The sequence below is a fragment of the Coffea eugenioides genome, chromosome 11, assembly GCF_003713205.1.
Source record: "Coffea eugenioides isolate CCC68of chromosome 11, Ceug_1.0, whole genome shotgun sequence".
Lineage (NCBI taxonomy): Eukaryota > Viridiplantae > Streptophyta > Magnoliopsida > Gentianales > Rubiaceae > Coffea > Coffea eugenioides.
This window is the reverse complement of record NC_040045.1, coordinates 21,753,221-21,776,087: the sequence shown is the minus strand read 5'-3', so window position 1 is coordinate 21,776,087 and position 22,867 is coordinate 21,753,221. Positions and strand designations below refer to the sequence as shown.

Below are 22,867 nucleotides of genomic sequence, written 5' to 3'. Positions count from 1 at the left end.
TACTTAAATCTCTAAAGATTTTGGGGTGGCCTTCCAGGTCAACACATATTTGCTATTCCCTTGAGACAACTCTTTAATTTCTCTCTGGTATCTTTCCTGACAATCGGATATCAGGAAAGAATTATTTTGTGGTACTAGAAAATACGACAATAAGAATACGTGTGATCTGGGGACTATAACACTATTTATCGATAATATTCCTATCACCTTTTTGGATTCCTATTTCAACCCATCATAGAAATAGAAATTACCTTTAATTTTCTACACATTAAAGGCCCACATCCTATTAGATATATTAAAACCCAAATCATAATTGATCACCTTAATTGGATTTAACTTTATTTGATAGTCTGCAACACATAATTATTCACACATAATTCCAACGTTAGATTAAGGATCCAACATTTTATACCAATCAAGCTAAACCAAAGTTAATTTTAAAGCTCTATTAAACACAAGGTGTTCTTTATATTTCGCTTGATTAATTGATGAATGAAAAACTCAAATGAATCCTTACCAAACTGAACTCCTCACAACATGGAGTAATTTAGTTTGGTTTTTCTTTCCAACAAACAGAAGCCAAAAGCACGTACTATAGTTAGATTTACTTGATTTGACAATGTTTTTGTAGGATGGTATTATCCCCGTCATCAATTTGTTTTCGCTTTATATGTTTTGCCGCACTTTCAATTTGCCAAAAAGCATCAATGCTAATTGGCGCAATCATTAATACTTGGATGTGTACAAATTACACGAATTAAACAATGACAAAATAGTTTCGAAGAGGGTAGTGGTGAAAAAGTTCAATCCCATCATATATTAGGCACCAAGATGAATGCTCCTTTTTATACAGATTTACATTTTTAGGACACGTGGTCGCATGTAGACCTTTAGTTTTTGGCTTTTTGCAAACCATGCGATAGCCAAAAATCCATGAATGCCTTGCATGCGTTTTCATACAAATGTGTCAAAAGAGCTAATATTAGACGGGGAAAATCCACTAGTCTATAAAATAAAGATTATGATTAAAAGGATTTGGCTAACAAATGTCTAATTATTAGGAGTATTTATTTTTCTAAAGAGTGCAGTTAATTTTTAAAAAATATCTAATATAAGAATAGTAAATGTGAATGGGTGTATTCATGTCACAATTTAAATCTACTTTAAGTATATTAATGAGTAGGCACCCGATAAAAAATCCATGCTTAAATGATGTACACTTAAAAATGGACATTTTGTGATCGATGTCTTCTAAACTATAGAAGTTTGATTTTCCCTTTTGTTGTTAGTGTACGTGTCTGGTCATTTCATTATGCAGATCTAACAATCTTATAAAGATTGAAACTTCAAGATTACTTGACACTATATATACTAGCCATTTGGACCTTTTTCCATTCAAGGACAAGAAGTTCATCTCTCTTTTTGCATTGAGTTTGAGGTTCCTTATATTTTGTTGAGTGCGTAGAACATAGTTTCTTCTTGTCATCATCAAAGATGCCCGTCAATATAACCTCCATCAAGACCTCCTCAAATGGTGCTTGGGAAGGTGACAATTCCTTGGATTTTGCATTCCCCTTGCTGATAGTCCAAACAACACTAATTTTAGTGGTCAGTCGCCTCTTTGCTTTCCTTTTGAAACCCCTCCTCCAACCGAAAGTCGTTGCCGAGATACTAGTATTTTTCTCTGACTCCTTTTACCTAGCCAGCAACCTTCAAATTATTCTTTAGAAGAAACAATAGAACATTAATCAATTCTACAGAAAGACTAAACTCATTTTATTTTATTTCATTTTGTTGAACATTTGAGTTTGAAGTAGGTAAAGGTAACATAGATAACATAAGGAGAAGCATAATTATGATAATGAATTGCTACAAAGAGCATGAGAATTTCAATTTAGTTGAGCATTACCATTTTATTGAAAGACTAACTGTTCTTGACTATTCTCCAACGGGGAAAAAAAATCTCTTTGGAGAGTTGGAGTAACAGAGTACTAGTTATACAAATCGATTATTTTATCTGATTCTAGATTCTAATTTTGTATTATCAATTTTTTTGATATTTCATTTGTTTTTAATGTAAAATATTTAGCTTTTGTGATAACCAAAATAGTTAAAATCCAAAATACTATGAGCAACTTGATGGATTGTGGTTATTCTCTGCAATAACTCTTCATAATCAGTTTTTGCAAAATTTGCACCAAAATAAAACAAGTCCATAGTAAAGGTTACCTCAATCACCAAAAAAACAAGAATGAGGACAAATGACAAAAACATCATGTTTGATTCCTTGACTAGGGTGGAATTGTTCTTGCACCTTCAGCTTTGGGACGAAACCAACATTTACATGCACCGAATATTCCCAAAATGGAGCACTCCAATGCTAGAATCCGTAGCAAGCATTGGTCTCCTCTTCTTTCTCTTCTTGGTTGGCCTGGAACTTGATCTCTCTTCAATACGCAGAGGTGGAAAAAGCGCATTAAGCATAGCCGCTGCCGGAGTTCCCCTGCCCTTCGTCCTCGGCATCAGCGCGGCTGTCATCTTCCGCAAAGCCATAGATGGGGCCGACAAAGTCGGCTACGCACAATACCTGGTTTTCATGGGCGTCGCACTCTCCATCACCGCCTTCCCAGTCCTTGCTCGCATCCTGGCCGAGCTTAAACTCATCACCACTCGTGTCAGAGAGACCGCTATGGCTGCGGCCGCGTTCAACAACATAGCTGCATTGTAGGAATATTAAACCAAGCATCAATAATTAATGGTCACATGTCTTTGTTTTATTGGTTAATTAGATAGTTGCATTGTGAGTTGGTAAAGTTGGCCACATTAGATTATGCCCATATTACTAGTACTAGAAGTTAGCCAACACGGTACCTAGTACTATATAGCCTCTCGTTCGTCCTCTTTAAGGAGTGGCTTTGTTGTTTTGTATTTTTGTCTGAGTTTCGTCTGATTAATAGAAAACTTCATTTGCCTCAATATTGTTCTTTATTTGATTGTTCCTGTGGATTGATAATTTATTATTTATTTTGGATCCTATAAAGTGGTATTAGAGCTATAGTAGATTGAAGTATGGCAAACCCTAAATCCAATATTATTTGTTCTATCCAAAAACTCAAAACAAAGGCGGAGTTCAATTTTTGGCAGAAACAAATGATAACACATCTCAAGGCATGTAAATTACATCGATATATTGAATCTGCACTTACTCAGGATGCTAGCGAGGATGATAAGGCAAAAGAAAGCTTGACTTTGTCACAAATTCATCAGGCAATTGACATGTTAGTTTTTGAAAAAATTGCTATGGCTGATATGGCAAAGGAAGTTTGGGATATATTGGAGAAAACATACAAAGGAATTGACACGGTCCAACAAAATAATTTGATGATGTTGAAGAGGAAATTTGAACTTGTGACGATGGAAAAGTCGGAATCTATTGAGTCATATTTTTCTCGTTTGTCAGATATTAAAAACGAGATGAAACTCAATCAGTATAATCTTCCTGACAGAACATTTGTTGAGAAAGTTCTCAATACCCTACCCATAAAATTTGATCATGTAGTAGCTGTAATCTAGGAAACGAAAGATTTGGAGGATTTGAATATTGAAGATTTGCATGGGTCATTAATTCTGCATGAGCAAAGAATTAATGAAAAATTGGAGGATACCCCAGAGAAGGATACAGTAGAGAAGGCATTGCAGGTACAGTTGAATTTGAGAAGCAATAATGATATCAGGGAACAAGGCGAATCCAGTCAGAGGAGCAAAAGTGGTTACAATAACAGAAGTGGTCGTGGCAACAATAATAGAGAGCGAGAAGGTACATCAAATTCTGGACGCAGTAGAGGTAATAAGTTTAATTTTAGAGGTGGTCTTGGTAAAGACAGAAATGGTAATTTTGGCAAAGGAAATAATTTTAATCAGAATAATTTTGGACAGAGAGTTCAATGTTATAATTGTGGAAATTTGGGCCATAGACAATTTGAATGTAGATTTGGAGTAAATGTAGACAAAAATTTTCAGGCTAATGTTGTTAACAATCAGGTGCAGGATAATAATAAAAAATCTGAACTTTATTCTTAGCCTGTAATGTTGTTAATGTAGTTGATAAAAATAAATGGTACTTGGATATGGGTTGTAGTAACCATATATCTGGCAAGAAAGAATTATTTGTTGAGTTTGATGAATGTGTCCGTGGTGAAGTTAAATTTGGAAATAACACTATTTTACCAGTGATTGGCAAGGGAAAAATTCCTATTAGCCTGAAAAATGGATCTACTGATTTTATTTCTAATGTTTTCTATGTTCCTAGGTTGCATCAAAATTTGTTAAGTATGAGCCAGTTGTCTGAGAAAAAATATGATATTCATATCAGGAATGAGATTTGTACTATTTTTTATAAAAATATTGGAATGATTGCTTGTGTACCAATGACTTCAAATCGCTTATTTCCACTGAATTTGAGTAGTGCCAATTTTTCTTGTTTGAGTACAGTGATAGATGATAGTAATTGGTTGTGACATATGCAATTTGGTCATTTGAATTTTGATAGTTTGAAATTTTTGGCCAATAAAAGAATGGTTAGTGGATTGCCTAATATTGGAAATCCCGGTAGAGTCTGTGATATGTGTATTTTGGGAAAACAACATAGGGATACTTTTCAGACTAGCACATCATAGAGGGCCAGAAAACCATTAGAAATTATTCATTCATATTTATGCACTGTGGATGTTCCTTCTAATGGTGGTTGCAGGTATTTTATTACCTTTATTGATGATTTTAGTAGAAAAGCTTGGGTGTATTTTTTGAAACAAAAATCTGATGCCTGCGACACTTTTAAAATTTTTAAAACTTTTGTTGAGAGGTAAAGTGGGTGTCAGATTGAAATTTTGAGAACAAATAGGGGTCAGGAATATTTAGTGTGTGATGATTTTCTTGAGAAAAATGGGTAAGAGTATCAATTGACTATTAGGTACACTCTCCAACAAAATAGAGTGGCGCGCAGAGAGAAAGAATAGGACAGTTATGGATATGGTGAGGTGTATATTGAAGGTGAAAAATATGCCAAAATCTTTTTGGGCAGAGGCAGTTTCTTGTGCAATTTATCTGTTAAACATGTGTCCTACCAGAAGTATTCCCGGAAAAACTGTTGAAGAAGTTTGGAGTGGTAGAAGACCTTTTGTTGGTCATCTCAAAGTTTTTGGGTGTATTACCTATTCCCATATTCCTGATCAATTAAGAAAAAAACTTGATAATAAGAGGAAGAAGTATGTATTTATTGATTATAGTGAAGTATCTCGGGCTTACAGGTTGTATAATCCTATGACAAAAAAGGTGATAGTGAATAGAGATGTGACTTTTGACGAAAGAGGTGTTTGGGATTGGTCTACTAGAGATCTTTAGACAGTAGAGGTGACTCTAATTATCAGCAAGAGGAGGATAATTATGATATTCAGCCATCAGCAGCTGTTCAGGGTCCACAAACTGAGTTAATTGGACGTCCCCAACGTCAGCGACAGATGCCAGCTTGTCTGCAAGATTATGTGATTACACCAGATGATATTCTTTCTAACGAAGATATTGTTAATTTTGCTTTGTTTGTAGATTGTGATCCATTTGTATATGAGGAAGCAGCCAATGATGATCATTAGGTGAAAACAATGGAGGAAGAAATTCATGCAATAGAGAAGAATGACACCTGGGAACTCACTTCTCTTCCAATTGGTAAAAAAGCCATTGGAGTGAAGTGGGTGTACAAGACAAAATTTAAACCCAATGGAGAAGTAGATAGATTGAAGGTAAGACTAGTGGTGAAGGGATATAAGCAGAAACCCAGGATTGACTATTTTGAAGTGTTTGCACCAGTTGCCAAACTTGACACAGTCCGTATGATAATTTCTCTAGCTGCTCAAAATAACTGGAGAGTTTATTAAATGGATATCAAGTCAGCTTTCCTGAATGGAGTTCTTAATGAAGAAGTGTATGTGGAGTAGCCAGCAGGATTTGTCAAAAGAGGTAAGAAAAATAAGGTGTATAAATTGAAGAGAGCCTTATATGGATTGAAACAAGCCCTAAAAGCGTGGTATACAAGAATTGATTCCTATTTTTTGACTCATGGTTTTCAGAGGTGTCCATATGAGCACACTTTATAAATTAAATTTTCTGCTCGTGGTGATATTCTTATTGTGTGCTTGTACGTAGATGATTTAATTTTTACAGGAAATAATTCAGAGATGGTTGCAGAGTTCAGGGAAGCTAAGATTAAGCAGTTTGGGATGACAAATATGGGACTCATGTCACATTTTTTGGGAATTGAAGTCTTTCAGTATGACAATGTAATTTTTATATCTCAAAAGAAATATGCAGGTGACATTTAAAAAAAAAAAAATTCAAGATGGATACAGCAAAACCAATTATGACACCAGTTGAAGAAAATTGAGATTAACCAAGGAAGGCGGTGGTGGATATGTGAATCCCACATACTTTAAAAGTTTGATAGGGAGTTTGAGATATTTGACATCTGCAAGGCCATATATCAATTTTACTATTGGTTTGATTAGCAGGTTCATGGAAAATCCACGTCAGTCACACTTGTAGGCAGCCAAGAGGATTTTGAGGTACATTGGAGGTACTCGCAGTGATGGCATTTTTTATTCAAAATATGATCCGGTTGAATTGTTAGATACACAGATAGTGATTGGGCAGGTGATGCAGTATAGAGGAAGAGTACTTCAAGTAATGCATTTTTTATTGGTTCTGGCGTGTTTGCCTGGAGTTTGAAGAAGCGACAGGTGATTTCATTGTGTACAACGGAAGCGGAATATATTGCAGTAGCTAACAGTGCTACTCAAGCTTTGTGGTTACGCCGCATACTTGGTGTTCGACAATACAAGCAGGTTGATCCTACGAAGATTTATTGTGATAGTAAGTTAGTAATTGAGCTGTCCAAGAATCTAGTGTTTCATGGGCGTAGCAAGCATATTGACATCAAATATCACTTCATACGTGAGTTGGTTTAAGAGAGGGAGATTGAAGTTAATTATTGCAGAACTGAAGAGCAAGTGGCTGATATTTTCACCAAGGCATTGAAGACGGATTTTTTTGTCATGTTGAAGAAGATGTTGGGTATGTCCAGATTAGAGGAGTTTGGTTTAAGGAAGGCAGTGTAGGAATATTAAACCAAGCATCAATAATTAATGGTCACGTGTCTTTGCTTTATTGGTTAACTAAATAATTGCATTGTGAGTTGGTAAAGTTGGCCACATTAGATTAGGCCCATAATACTAGTACTAGAAGTTAGCCAACAAGATACCTAGTACTATATAGCCTCTCGTTCGTCCTCTTTAAGGAGTGGCTTTGTTGTTTTGTATTTTTGCCTGAGTTTCATCTAATTAATAGAAAACTTCCTTTGTCTCAATATTGTTCCTTATTTGATTGTTCCTGTGGGTTGATGATTTATTATTTGTTTTGGGTCCTACGTGCATGGATCTTGCTAGCTCTAGCATTAGCACTAGCCAGTGATGGAGCTGACGGGCGCACAAAATCCGTTAATATCCTTATGGGTTCTGCTCACGGGGGCTGGTTTTGTTGTTTTCACGATGGTTTTCATTAAGCCGGCCATGAAGTGGATTGGTCGGAGATACTCGCCTGAGCATGACACCGTCGATGAGGCCTATATATGCTTAACCCTCGCGGTGTTATGGTGGCTGATTTGGCAACTGATTTTATCGGAATACATGCAATTTTTGGTGCATTTGTTTTTGGATTCACTATACCCAAAGGTGGACATTTTGCTGAGAGGCTGATTGAAAGGATTGAGGATTTTTTTACCGGTTTGTTGCTATCTTTGTATTTTGCTTAGTGGGTTGACGACTGATGTTGCCAAAATACATGGTGCTGAATCGTGGAGTCTTTTGGCTCTGATGATCGCCACGGCTTGCTCTGGCAAGATTTTGGGAGCGTTTTCGATGGCCATATTGTGCAAGACACCTGCCAGAGAAGCGTTAACGCTTGGTGTGTTGATGAATACCAAAGGGTTTGTGGAGCTCATTGTTCTCCACATTGGCAAGGAGAAAAAGGTACCTTTACTTCCAAATTAAAATTACTTTTTTCTTATACTGCAAATTTAAAGAAGATTGTTTTACAAGGATAGGAATTGTATGTATTCACATCATAAAATGTGCAAAAGGAGAATTTTCTTTCATATATTGTCAAATGTACAAAAGAAGAATTTGAAATCTAAATTAAGTTATATATCATGCATTTACACTACTAGTGTGAAAAAGATTCATATATATGAAAGATTAATCCTTCAAAATAAACTTCTGTTTCAATTTTATCCAAACAAATGGTAGCAATAAAATCATCAGATTTATTGGAATAACGATCATATAAAGGGATATACAAGTAAGGAAATTTTCAGTTTTGATGAAATGCTTTCTACATTACATGCTCTTACTGTATTTTATTAGATGTAAAGTCTTTATAATTGACAAACACCAAAACCAAAATGTCTTTCTTTTCATGTTTCCCAAGTTAGAAATTATTTGGATGCATTCACTTATAGTCGGGTGCGACTGCATTATAATAATTGTGAATAGTTTTGCTAAATTTTGACTAAATAAAATATCGTATAACCTCCTGAATATAAGCGCAATTTCTGGAATCTTGAGGTAAAATTTGTAGAATACTAAAGATTCTTTAATTGATATATTATTTATTTATTTATTTCTTTTAGTAGGGGAAGGGTGAAATTTAAGAAACGGAGAGGGTGAAAGGGAAAACTAATCTCAAAATAATTAATTTTTGAAATATCAATTTGAACCACTAGATGAATGCTTTCTCAGCTTTTAATTAACATGTCAAATGATGTTAAATGAATGATTCAGCCAGTGATAGTTCTAATAAGGATGTGGAACACTTCGTGAAAGACAGGCAAAAGGTGACAAATTTATATTCCACTACTTAAATCTGCATGGCATTCCAATAAATGAACACCTAGTTTTTCTTGGACCATAATAAACGAAATCGCTGACAGTCAATTGTTCAGGGCTAAGTGGGCGGAGTCATAGGAAATGAAGAAAAGGGAAGAGGAGGGTAGACAAAAGAACCCTTTATCTAGAAGGAATTTGTCCATTTACCGACACTAACGTGGAGATTAGACACATTTCTCTTTACCTTTTACTTTTAGAAAACATCGTAATGCTAAAAAAAAATTGATATGCCTGTATGCCTAGTAAAGCCTGTGGTATTGAGGTTTGAAGTTAACCCATGCACCAAATCTAATTACTCATCTTTGCCTTTTAATGTTTGCAAAAATCATTCAAAATATCCATTACATTTTGTTAAATGAATTTTTTCGTCATTTATTTTAAAATAGCAACTTTACATCCTTACAAAATCAAGCTAATAAAATTTATTATCAATATAAATTTTTGATTCTAAATCCATCACTTAACCCATGCATTTTTTTTTTGTTTTTTGTTTTAAAAAGAAAGGACTTTTATTGCTCCACAAGACCAAATTACTATCACGTAACCCATACATTGTTATTTTTTTAGGGGAAAAAAGTTAGATCCCATTTATAATTAAACAAATGATCTAATTCATATATATTTTTGCGCCTAAAAATTAAGATTTGACTCGAATCATATTTATTTGTTCCCTAAAAAGTGGAATTTGACCTAATTCATATTTATTTTTGTCACTAAAAAAATGGGATCTCATCTTTTTGTACATAAAATTTATTGCATGTGGGTCATGTGCTGATTTTAGACTAAAAAGTGGTCGAGAACTTAGGTTAGAACCAAATTTTATCAACTTAAAATTGTATGAGACATAAAGTTAACATTTTAAAAATGAAGGACGAAAAAATTCATTTAGTGAAATGTGAAAGACATTTTGAACGATCCTTAATGTTTTAAGTTTTTCTGAGGAGTTCGAAATACATTGGGCAACTTTTAAGGTTCAAAAAATTTGGAGGGGGCGAGGAGGGAGACTGCATACAAGTTTTAGAAAATTTGATTTTGCTCATACAAAATTTAAAATTTTTATAAACTATTCAATAAAAATTAAAACTCTCGCCCCCCCTGCACAAAAATTTTAATATATATATATATATATATATATATATATATATATATATTATGTTCACATTTAGATATGTCGAAATTTGCTTCCGTAATGATGGGAAACAATAAGAACAGATTATGACATGTCGAATAATATTACAACTAAGCACACAAATATTAGGAATATACTAACATTTATTTACAAAAAACCTCAAATATCCCGAGATTTGAACTTGAATTCAAGAATTCTAATCTACAAGATCTCAATCTTGACCATTAAATTAACGTCAAAAGACTTAGGTTTAAGTTCAATTTATGAAATTTTTAATCGGTTAACTAAGATCAATTGATGTACACTCTTAATAAACTCGGAGGTGATTAGACAAATCTTCAGTTCAACGGATTAATCAAAAGCTGCCGCGTGCAAAAGTTAACCACGTAAAACATGCCTCTAATGAGAAAGGTCTAGAGTTGCATGAGCCAGGTGGAAGTTCAGAGTCAAGAACGTGCACAAAATCACATAAAGTTGCTTTTTCCAAAATGATCCTCCAGTTTGATGAAAAGGTGAAGTTGCAAAAGTTGGCCACAAGCTTTCTTGGAGATGACTTTGTTTTATTTATTGTAGCTTCATACTTGATGGTGAGAAAGATTGATAGTAACTTGAGCCGAAAACAGGAAATTTAGATACAAAAATAAAATTCCGCAATCTGACATATAGATAGCTGTACGAGTCAAAATGGATCCATAAGGTATCCATGACTTGGAGAGAAATTGTGTTCTACTAAACCTCTTGAAATATTCGGTCCAACTTTGCTGACCAAGTCTAACTTTGAATATGTCGCAATACAAATTTTACCATACACTTGGTAAATACTTCTGAATTTTTTATGTTAAACTCTCGTACTATAATGTTTGATAAATTAAATTACCAACTCCAACTAACTTTTGAATGTACGTAAACCCTAAAATTTTTGCAAAATTATCCTAACATAATAGTAAAGATATGACGGGTTCTAGATCTTCGGCAATTATTATCAGTATCAATTATATCGTGTAATTTTGATAGCAAAAAAATTATATCGTGCAATGTATGCATAAGTAAGGTCCGTTTGATAAAACTGAATCTGAATACTGAAACAATTAATTTGTTGAATTTTAAGCACTAAAAAGATATATATGAATGTCTAAATTTTAATACTAAATCTATTTATATTGTTTGATAAATATTTATAACTGAATGCTTAATAAGTTTAATTTGACAATTTTGTCCTTATATCTTTTCATTCAAAAAAGAAATAGAACCTATGATTTAATTAGTTTAAAATTATTAGATATGAAAATGATAATATTTATTTTTAAATCAAATTAATATAAAAGATGAAATATATTATATGAGAAGTATAGAGAATAAGTGAAAGTCATTAAAAATGGAGAAAAGAGAAACAGAAAACCGTTAGATAGAAAATATTAAGTTGTTTAATTAGATAAGAATTTTGAATATAATTAACAAATAAGGGTAGATTTGGTAGATAAGATAAGATAGTTGAAGTAATTCTATTGATTTTTATCAGAATTAAGCATTCAGTTAGGATTCTTGTGCTGAAAAAAATACACAAAAGTTCAGCAGATAGATTTTCATTTATCAAACACTCAAAACATCTGAATGTCTAAAAGGATTCAGTTTCAATACTTTTTTATGTTATCAAACATACCCTAAAATAGATATAAACACTTAAATAACAAATGTGAATAATGAAAAGCTGTATCCCACGATTAATCTCATTCATCTAAATTCAAATCAAATGCATTAAAACCATCATTTGCACTATGCAATTATTTATAAAATTGTATGTTCGGACATGAGATATCACAAATGAGTATTGACTATTAGGCTATGCTGTGGCATATATGAAATTTAGACAAGGATTAATCTAATCTCTATTCTCCGGTGCCACGTCCTCAACGATGAGGCGTTTGCAATATTAGTCCTGATGGCACCCTTTACAACGCTCATAACAACTCCAACAGTGATGGTCATCTACATTAACCGGCCAGGAGTGGCGGTTTTGTTCTCTCCAATGTTTTAAAAGGCGCCCCGTGGCGGGATGCATAAGCCCCGTGAATTTTTTTAAACAAAAATATATAAATATGATATATATTATAAAAGAGTCATTTGAAGATATAAATAAATATAATAAAATTAGATCAATTTAAGAAAATTTATACAAATAAAGAATTATTATTGTATAACTCTAACTAATAATTTAATAAACACACATATTAATATTAGCTGCACAAAAAAAGCAGAATAATTATTAATACAGAAAGTTCAATCTTAGAAACAAATTAGTCACAACTCAGAAGTCGTCACATTATCAAGCACTTAAATTACAAATACATAAATTCAAGTAGACACAAATTTCAAAGGTTAATTGTTTCAATAAACACACTTAACTAATATAAAAAATAAAATATCAAATTAGCAACAATATTACTTATAATACATAACAAGGAATAGCACCAATAATTAGAAACAAACTGACAAATAAAATGATACTATTCATTAAAGTCAATATCATTCATGTCATCATCTTCATCTAGTGTATATACACTAGGTCATTTTCTTTCAATAGTTGATGGTGATTCTGGAAGTTCCATCACATCAAAAAGATCCAATCTATAGGTAACAATCTCTTTTCATTTACCTTTCTTGGCTAACCATATAATGTATTTCAAATAGATTCATATCAAATTCACTCAATGTCTCAATATAATAGATAATAAATTAATAATAAAGTTTAATATTAAAAAGTTAAAAACTTAATTAATGAAGTTAAATCTTTTGTTTAAAACAATTTGTGGAGCATACGCTTTTAATGCCCCACTTCAGAGGCGCGCCCAAATGTCTGGACGTACACTTTGATCTCTTAGGCGCATGCCCCAGAACATTTTCACCTTGTGCGATCGCCAAGGGCAGTATTGGAATGCCCCGTCCCGGGCTTACCTCGCGAATGGCTTTTAAAACATTTCTATCTCACCGTAAGCTACAGTCAGTTTCTGCGAAAAGTGTCAATGACAACGAGGAGGAGCTTCGAATCCTGGCCTGTGTCCACGGCCCTACTAATGTTCCTTCCCTCATCAGCCTCATGGAGTTCATCCGTCCCACCAATGTTAACTCCCGTCTCAAGCTTTACGTGATGCACTTGGTGGAGCTGACTGAACGATCCTCCTCAATTGTCCTGGTGCAGCGGCTGCAAAAGAGTGGCTTTCCATTCATCAACCGTCTCTGGCACACTAATTCAATGTCAGACGGGGTGGCGGTGGCATTCCAAGCCTATGGCCAACTGGGCAAAATCAGTGTTAGACCGACAACTGCAGTGTCTGCATTGCCAACTATGCATGGGGATATTTGTCATGTGGCCGAAGATAAGAAGGTAGCAATGATCATGGTCCCTTTCCACAAGTGGTGGAGGAAAACAGTAACCGAAGATCCTGAGAATGATCATGATCAATACGAAGAATTAGTGCAAAATGTACTTGGACATTGTTGGAGAGGGGTTCACCAGAGGGTGCTCAGGGAGGCACCTTGTTCTGTTGCTATGCTCATGGACTGGGGATTCGGTAGCGAGTCGTTGAAGTCTCTGCCACCCGCCTCCTCAGCTAGAAAATGAGTTTGTATTCTCTTCTTCGGTGGGGCTGATGATAGAGAGGCTTTAGAGTTAGGGGGACGGATGGCGGAAAATCCTGTTGTTAAAGTCATAGTTCTTATATTTGTCATCCCTAGAGATGGCAGAATTGATCAAACTACAATAACAGCAAAGAAGGTGAAGGAAAAGGTGATAGGGTGGTTGCCTAAATTAAACCTTTGATGAAATTATCACCTATTAAACCCAAAATCTATATGGCAATTATTAAGAAACAAATTAACAGTAAAATAGCGGAAGCATACTCGGATTCATATCGACAAACTGATATTTTGAATATCCAAAGATATTGGGGTGACCTTTCAAATCAACACGTAATTGTCAATCCTTGAGAGAGCCCTTTAGTTTTTCTCTGGTATCTTTCCTAACGATGGGATATCAGGGAAGAGCTATTTTTGTGGTACTAGAAAATACGACAAATAGAATGATACGTGTGATTTGGGGATCATAACCCTATTTATAGGTAACATTCCTGTTATCTTTTGGAACCTAATTTCAGTCCATCATAGAAATAGGAGCTCTTAAGTCTCTACACATTAAAGACCCATATCCTATTAGATACATTAAATCTAAACCATATTTGATCACTTTAATTGGACTTAACCTTATTTGACAATTTGCACTATATAATTATTCACAAATAAATCCAACATTGGATTAAGGATTCAACAATCTCCCACTTGGAGTATATGTGTAACTTTACACTTATATTTTGCAAATTAACTGTATGAGTTCAACTTTACTGTCATTACTACAATGTATCTGTAACCAATTCGGTCCATCAATCATACCAACATAAGATCAAAGCGGCCTTTGTTACAATTTCGTAACTCGACCCATCAATGGTCACATATATTGATATAATTAAACGACATGAATCATGATGTGGATGTGTAGCATGAAAATTTCATGTAATTTGATCATAACATGCCTATTTCCAACTGGTCCATTTTAAATTTTCATGAGATCAAATCATACCAGAATTAGAGTGTATAATAAATTCAAACTTTATTTATGCATAAAATATCCTTAAATCATTAATAACCGAAAGGTATCATAAGAGCATCTAAAATAACACACTTCCACTAAAACTGTACATCGTTTAATAACATGACACCCATACGAGCAGTATGCTCATGAAATATTTTGGGTGGTAATCCCTTAGTAAGCGGATTCGCAATCATGGAATTTGTCCCAATATGCTCTATCAATAACTGTCCACTCTGTACTTTTTTTTTTAATAGTCAGGAACTTGATATCTATGTGGTTAAATTTTGTCAAGTTCCTGTTATTATTGGAATATAGGACTGCTGACTTATTGTCACAAAATAATTTAATTGGTCTTTCAATACTATCCACTACACGTAATCTTGTGACGAAATTTCGCAGTCAAATTTCTTGATTGGACGCCTCATAACAAATTATAAACTCTACAACCATAGTAGAAGATGTTATGAGGGACTGTTTAGCACTCTTCCAGGATATGGCACCTCCAGCCAATAAGTAGATATAGACTGACGTTGACTTCATAGTATTTTGACATCCAGCATAATCGAAATTAGTATACTCAAGGATCTCTAACTCATCTGACTTCCGATACGTGAGCATGCAATTTTTTATTTTCTGTAAATACCGTAAGACCCGTTTGGTTGCTTTCCAATGATCTAATCTAGGATTACTTAAATATTTACCGAACATTCCAGTAATGTACGCAATATCCGGACGTGTACATACTTGAACATATATTAGACTCCCTACTGTTGATGCATAAGAAATCTTTTGCATCTCTTTTTTCTCAAAAGCATTCTTAGGACATTGCTCAAGACTAAATTTGTCTCCTTTAATCACCGGGGTGTCACCTAATTTACAATTTTGCATGCCATATCTTTTAAGAATCTTTTCGATATAACCCTTTTGTGATAGTTCTAAAATATCCCGAGAGCGATTCCGGTGTATCTGTATGCCTAACACAATAGATGCATCACCAAGATCTTTCATCTCAAAATTTTTAGTTAGAAATGTCTTGGTTTCATGCAATAGACGCATATCGTTATTGACAAGCAAAATGTCATCAACGTACAATACCAGAAAAATATACTTGCTCCCACAAAACTTATGGTATATATAATCATCTACTAAATTTATCTCAAAACCAAATGAAATGATCGCTTGATGAAATTTGAAATACCATTGTCGAGACGCTTGTTTGAACCCATAGATGGATTATTTAAGTTTGCAAACCATATTTTTTGGATCTTCTGATACAAAGTTTTCTGGTTGCACCATATAAATCTTTTCATTGACCATATAAATCGTTTCATCAATGTTACCACTGAGAAATGCTGTCTTTACATCCATATGATGTAACTTAAAATCGAAATGCGCCACTAATGTCATGATAATTCTAAAAGAGTCTTTTGAAGAGACTGGAGAGAAGGTTTCTTTATAGTCGATACCTTCTTTTTGTGTAAATTCCTTGGCTACAAGACGAGGTTTGTATCTTTCCACATTGCCTTTCGAATCTCTTTTGATTTTAAATATCCATTTACAACCAATGAATTTCACTTCTTCTGGCAATGGGACAAGACCCCAAATATCATTATTTTTCATGGATTTAATCTCCTCATTCATGGCATCGATCCACTTTTGAGAATTTAAACTTTCCATGGCTTGACGGAAGTTGATTGGATCATCTTCCATCAATCCAGAGTCATCATAATGTTCTTGAAGAAAAATAATGTAATCAACTGGAATTACACTTCTCCTTTCTCTAGTGGATCTTCTTAATGGCACTAGTTCTTGGAGAAAAAGAGTTTGTTCTTCTATAACAGTTTGTTCTTCGAAATTGTCTTGATTTGTCATGTCATAATCAATTTCAGGAATAGGATCTTGAGCAAGATCAATGACACGTGAGAATATTAATATATTTCTCTTTAAAGACAATGTCTCTTACTGTATTTTCCCCCCAAACTCTACATCCTCAAAGAATCAGGCATTTCCTGTCTCAAAAATCGATTTAGTTGTAGGATCATATAACTTGTAACTTCTGGATCTTTCAGAGTATCCAATAAAATAACAACTAACTATTTTTTAATTCAATTTCTTTTCATTTGGCCTATAAGGTCTCGCCTCAACTGGACATCCCCAAACATGCAGATGCTTTAAACTGGGCTTTTTTCCTGTCCAAATCTCATAAGGGGTTTTGATAGTTGCTTTAGTTGGAACTCTGTTAAGAATATATGCTGCAGTCTTAAGTGCTTCTCCCCAGAGTGACTCTAGTAAAGTAGAATGCCATATCATACTCCTTGCCATATCTTCAAGCGTACTATTTCATCTTTCAGTTACACCATAGTGGGTGAACCCGGCATAGTATATTGTGGGATGATACCGCATTCCTCTAAATATTTAGCAAATGGTCCTGGACGTTGTTCACCTGAACCGTCATATCTACCATAATATTCACCACCATGGTCAGATCTGACCCTTTTAATTCTTTTGTTGAATTGATTCTCAATTTCAGCCTTAAAATTTTTGAACACGTCCAGTGACTGTGACTTTTCTGAAATAAAATATATGTAGCCATATCTTGAAAAATCGTCCATGAACGTTGTAAAATATTGTTGACTATTCCAAGCAGATGTAGGAAATGGTCCACAAATATCTGTATGTATAAATTCTAAAACGTCTGAGGACCTATTGGTTTCAAATATCCTTCTATTGATTTGTTTTCCCTTTATATAGTTGACACAATCATCAAAATCTGTAAAATTTAAAGGATCAAGAATTTCATTTGGCACGAGTCTTTCCATTCTCCATTTGGAGATATGTTCCAATCTCTTTTGCCATAATGCAGTTGAATTCTCATTGGTTAATTTTCTCTTTACTTCCCTAGTACTCAGATGTTGAAATTCATTAAATGAGACAATTGTATCAATTAAATATAGATTATCGTAGTGCATTAAAGAACCAGAACCAACCAATTTTGAATCATGAGACAATTCAAAATTTTCATTTTCAAATGAATAAAAATAATCAAATTTGTCCAAAGCAGAAATAGAAATTAAATTCTGTCGAAAAGACGGTACAACAAATGTTTCATTAAGATCCAAATAAAATCCGATTTTTAACAATAATCTAAAAAATCCCTATTGCCTCAACTTGAACTGTTTTGCCATTGCCCACGTAGATATATATTTAATTATCATTAGGCTTTCGGCAATTCAAGCAACCCTGCATAGACATACTGATGTGAGTTGTTGCACCAGAATCTAACCACCATTTGTGTCTAGGTACCGAAGTTAAATTAATCTCAGAATAAATCAAATTAAGAAGCATACCTTTTTTAGCACGCCAAGCGTGATAGTTGGTGCAATGTTTCTTTTTATGCCCTTCAACTCCACAGAAGAAACAATTATTCTATCCCTGATCATCTGATTTCTTTTATTGTTTCTTTTATGGTGCTGTACCTGCAGCTCCTTTTTCTTTCTTTCTCTTAAGTCCCTTGCTTTTATTATTAGTGGTTGACACCAGATGAGCACTTTCTGTCTGATCTTGCTTCAACCTTTTCTCTTCCTCTACACAGTGTGAGATGAGTTCATTTAGAAACCAAGTCTCCTTTTGACAATTGTAACTCACCTTAAACTGGTTAAATTGTATAGGAAGAGATATTAAAATCAAATGCACTAGTAACTCTTCAGAGAGTGTCAATTTAAGTGCATTTAATTCTGAAACAAGATGAGACATTTCCATAATATACTCTCTGATATTGCCTTTACCACTATATTTCATTGAAACTAAGCGTGTCAAGAGCGTACTAATTTCAGTTTTTTCGTTCTTGACAAATCTTTTTTCAATTTCCTGAAAGAACTCTTTAGCGGTTACTTTTGTTTCTGACATTGTTCTTCTGAATGCTTCTAGAATGACCTTTTTAATGATCATTAGACACAAGCGATTTGATCTCTCCCACATTTTCTTATCCCTCTTTTCATCAGAGGTACTCTGATCTATAAGAGGTGGGGGAGAATCATCCCTTAACGTAAGGTCGAGATCCATTACTCCAAGTACTATCAAGAGATTTTCTTTCAAAAACTTGAAGTTTGTACCATTCAACATAGGAATATTATTGATTTTGATAGTAATATTTGTAAGATCATTTGCAACTGAACAGAAAAAACATAAAATAATTAAAACTATGCTCACATAAACCAAATAATAATAAATTCAAATAATAGTAGCCCCATTTCAAGATACCAATATTCCATTAATATTTTATCTTTGGACAAAATATTAACTTCTAAGTAATATCTTGGCACAGTAATAAACACTGACAATAATAACATGTCAAAAATAAATTTTCTTTTGGGCCAATTTATAATTCACATGTAAAAGTCGAATAATTATCACATGTTTATTACCACAAGTGCACATGTAATCTTATTAAATATTGACCTTCCTTTGGGCCGATCAATATTCATAAAATCACAAGTACCCAACTAGTTATATTTTAAAATAAATTAATTTTCACAATATAGATCACTTTGGTGGCATATTGTTTCAATTAATTTATTCTAAAAAATATATAATCATACCAATATTCAAATTTAAAATTACACAAATTAAACAAAAATTTTGATCAAAGTCAACTTTGATCAACTCTGGTCAAAACGTGGTCAAACATGATCAAACCATTTAAATCTAGTCAAACCAGTCAATTGGATCAAGACTTATTGGACTAAAAGTCCATATCCATAATTGAACCAATTTTATTATTTAAGTCCCAAATTTTCTTGAAATCCATAATTACTTTATAAAAATTTATATTTAGTGGGCCTAATATATGAACTTTATAGGACTTAAATGTCTTATTAACTTTATTAGAGTTCACTTAAATTAAAGAAACTCTAATATCCTTAACATAAATATAACATATTGTTTCTCAAACAAGAACACAAGTCACGAGAGCTGTATAATCAAATTGCTTAAAAAAGGAACCCACGGTAAGCGAGACAATCCACTGGTCATCAGGTAAATAAGAGTAGTGCCTTTAACATATAAATCATATGGGTCCTACAATGACTTGTGCAATAATAGAATGGTACCCGTAACATGCCTTATGCAAACAATCATAGATATGAAAGCTTTATAAAGACTTGTCCATCATGGTGGGATCCACAGATTCATATGTAACAAAAGAATAGTAAATCATGAACGGCGAAACATGAAACCGAAACATATAACCAAGAGCTTTCTTGTTTAGCCGACAACCATATAACCAAAACCCAATTCGTGAGACATAATAATATATATATATATAAATTATTGAATCCAAATTATTTCTCAATAATCAATCATATTTAGCTCTGATACCACTTGATAGGGTGGTTGCCTAAATTAAACCTTTGATGAAAACTATCATCTATTAAACCCAAAATCTATATGGCGATTATTAAGAAACAAATTAACAGTAAAATAGCGGAAGCGAACCTGGGTTCATATCGACAAACTGATATTTTGAATATCCAAAGATATTGGGGTGACCTTCCAGGTCAACACGTAATTATCAATCCTTGAGAGATCCCTTTAGTTTCTCTCTGGTATCTTTCCTGACGATGGGATATTAGGGAAGAGTTATTTTTGTGGTATTAGAAAATACGACAAATAGAATGATATGTGTGACCTGGGGACCATAACCCTATTTATAAGTAACATTCCTGTTATCCTTTGGAACCCAATTTCAGCCCATCATAGAAATAGGAGCCCTTAAGTCTCTACACATTAAAGACCCATATCCTATTAGATACATTAAGTCCAAACCATATTTGATCATTTTAATTGGATTTAACCTTATTTGACAATTTGCACTACATAATTATTCACATATAAATCCAACGTTGGAATAAGGATCTAACAAAAGGTACTTAGACATATCTCTCATCATATCACACTATTAGTTGCAGCTCCAGTAATTGTTTTCTGTGTCAGATAATAAAGATAAAACTTTCTCACATTGACAGTGTTATACGGGCCTGGATGTACATTTCATGTACAAAATTTAGAATTTAAATTCATATTTTGGACATGTCTCGTGCATCAAGAGTCACAACTGTACACATCATCAGTACGAAAGATTGATTACTATGTAATTCAATCTCACAAAACCTAAAAAATACTATAACTAAAACACAAATAGTATTAAAATCTAGTTAAATGACATGATTTTAATTTATGAAACAGTTGTTAGACAACGTGAGAAAATATTGCTAGCTTGATTAACGATAATTCAGAGCCATAGGAATGCTTAAACCAAAGGTAGAGAGAAAAATAATGGAAGATTGAGTTTTCAATCTTATCTATTTAATTACACACAGTCGCATAGTTTCTTTTATGTTTTTGGGTATAGTAAATGATTTTTCTTATGAAATGCTTAGGATTTGGACGAGGGGGCTGTGGCAGTGTTCCGAAGTCGGTGGAAAGGCATGGCGGACTACAAAGAGAAGGCGATGAGCAACACTGTGGAGGAGGTGCTGAGAATAGGAAGGAGTGGAGATTTTGAGCTAATTGTGGTGCGAAAAAAGAGGTGTTGCCCTCCAACTGGGCTTGCGGAGCTGGTTGAGCGGCAGCCAAAGCATGTGGAATTAGGACCCATCGGGGATTTATTAGCCTCATCAGACCAAGGGATAGTGTCTTCCACTCTTGTCATTCAACATCATGGTGACACAGCCCATGAAGAGGATGTCCTCCAATCAAAACTGTCGAATACTTAGACCACAAAAATGCAGCCCATCTGGTTTAATCAAGTTATTTATTTTTTTTCTAGTAGGGGAATGATGTGGAATGAGTTGCTCCGGATGCAGCGTCCCCATCTTAACAAATTATTTAGAGTCAAAATTAGGGTAGATTTTATGGTTTTATTGTTATTTTCATTTAGTTTTAGTAGAATTATTATAACTAGTATTTTGATCCGTGCTATGCACGGGGTTATATTTCAAATCAAAATAATATTTTATATATTTATATATTGTCGTACAAAATAATATATATATATATGGACTAAAAATTTTAAAGAAGTGTATGCTTAATATTTAAAAAAAATTAATCTATAATGATTTACATGATAAAAGAATTGTTAACGCATTTAAGGAGAGGGTTAGGTTGAGTAGTAAGGTGAAAAGAGTTTTCTAAAAAAAAAGTCAATTTATCAATATCCGACAAAACATATTATATTATACCCATATATCAAAACTTATAATATAAAAAAATAAATTACAACCAATTTATTTTCTTTCATTTTTAGAAAAAAAATCTTTCTCCTATCTTGTGCCCCTAAAATTGTTGATTGCATTTAGACTAGCATTTTTCATAAATTTTAACATATATTTTTAAAAAAATTCTCCATAATATGTGTTGTTAGAGTTTTCAAAACTATTAAAAATCACCATCATTTTCCTCTTCTCTTATATGTCAGCTAGTCATCAGATGCCTCCTACGACTTTCATATCTTCTATCATGGTACCACCCTCTCTATTATTATTATTTTTTTGTCATTTCTGTCATATCCCTGTAAGCCCCTTTCTTCTTCTCTACCTTCTCCGCCCATCCTTGTAACTCATGTTTCTTCTTCAACCTTTCCTGCTACTTTCAACACCTCACCATTTTCTTCCCTCCCGCCTCCCTTTATACCTAACCTCTAAATTCAAATCCCTGCGACCCAATATATTTAAATTTATCTATCATAATAAAAATATAAAATTGAAAATTAATTACAATGGTTGCAATTATTAGTATATAAAAGTGGAAATGAAAAACTGATAATATCTATAATATCCTCAAGTACTACAATCAATATATATATATTTAACATAGCAAATACATATTTACATATGAAGACAGCAATAAGAATACAAAAAATAATTAATGATACCAAAAGTTATCCTTAGTGTTTGGGTTTTGCACTCTTATTCAATTCTAATGTCAAATTTGGGCCAGATATATACAAATTAAGTAGTATTTTAGGGTTAAATGTTCTATATCTTTCTCTTAAACTATAATATTACTTTTTTAAAAATTTGTAGTAGAATTGGTGTTGTTATTATCATT

The 22,867-nt window shown here is 33.4% G+C and overlaps 1 pseudogene; it reads left to right on the top strand.

Annotated features, from left to right (window-relative positions):
• The first annotated feature begins 1,494 nt into the window (after nt 1-1,494).
• LOC113752055 lies at nt 1,495-21,534 on the top strand (annotated as a pseudogene).
• The last annotated feature ends 1,333 nt before the right edge of the window (nt 21,535-22,867 follow it).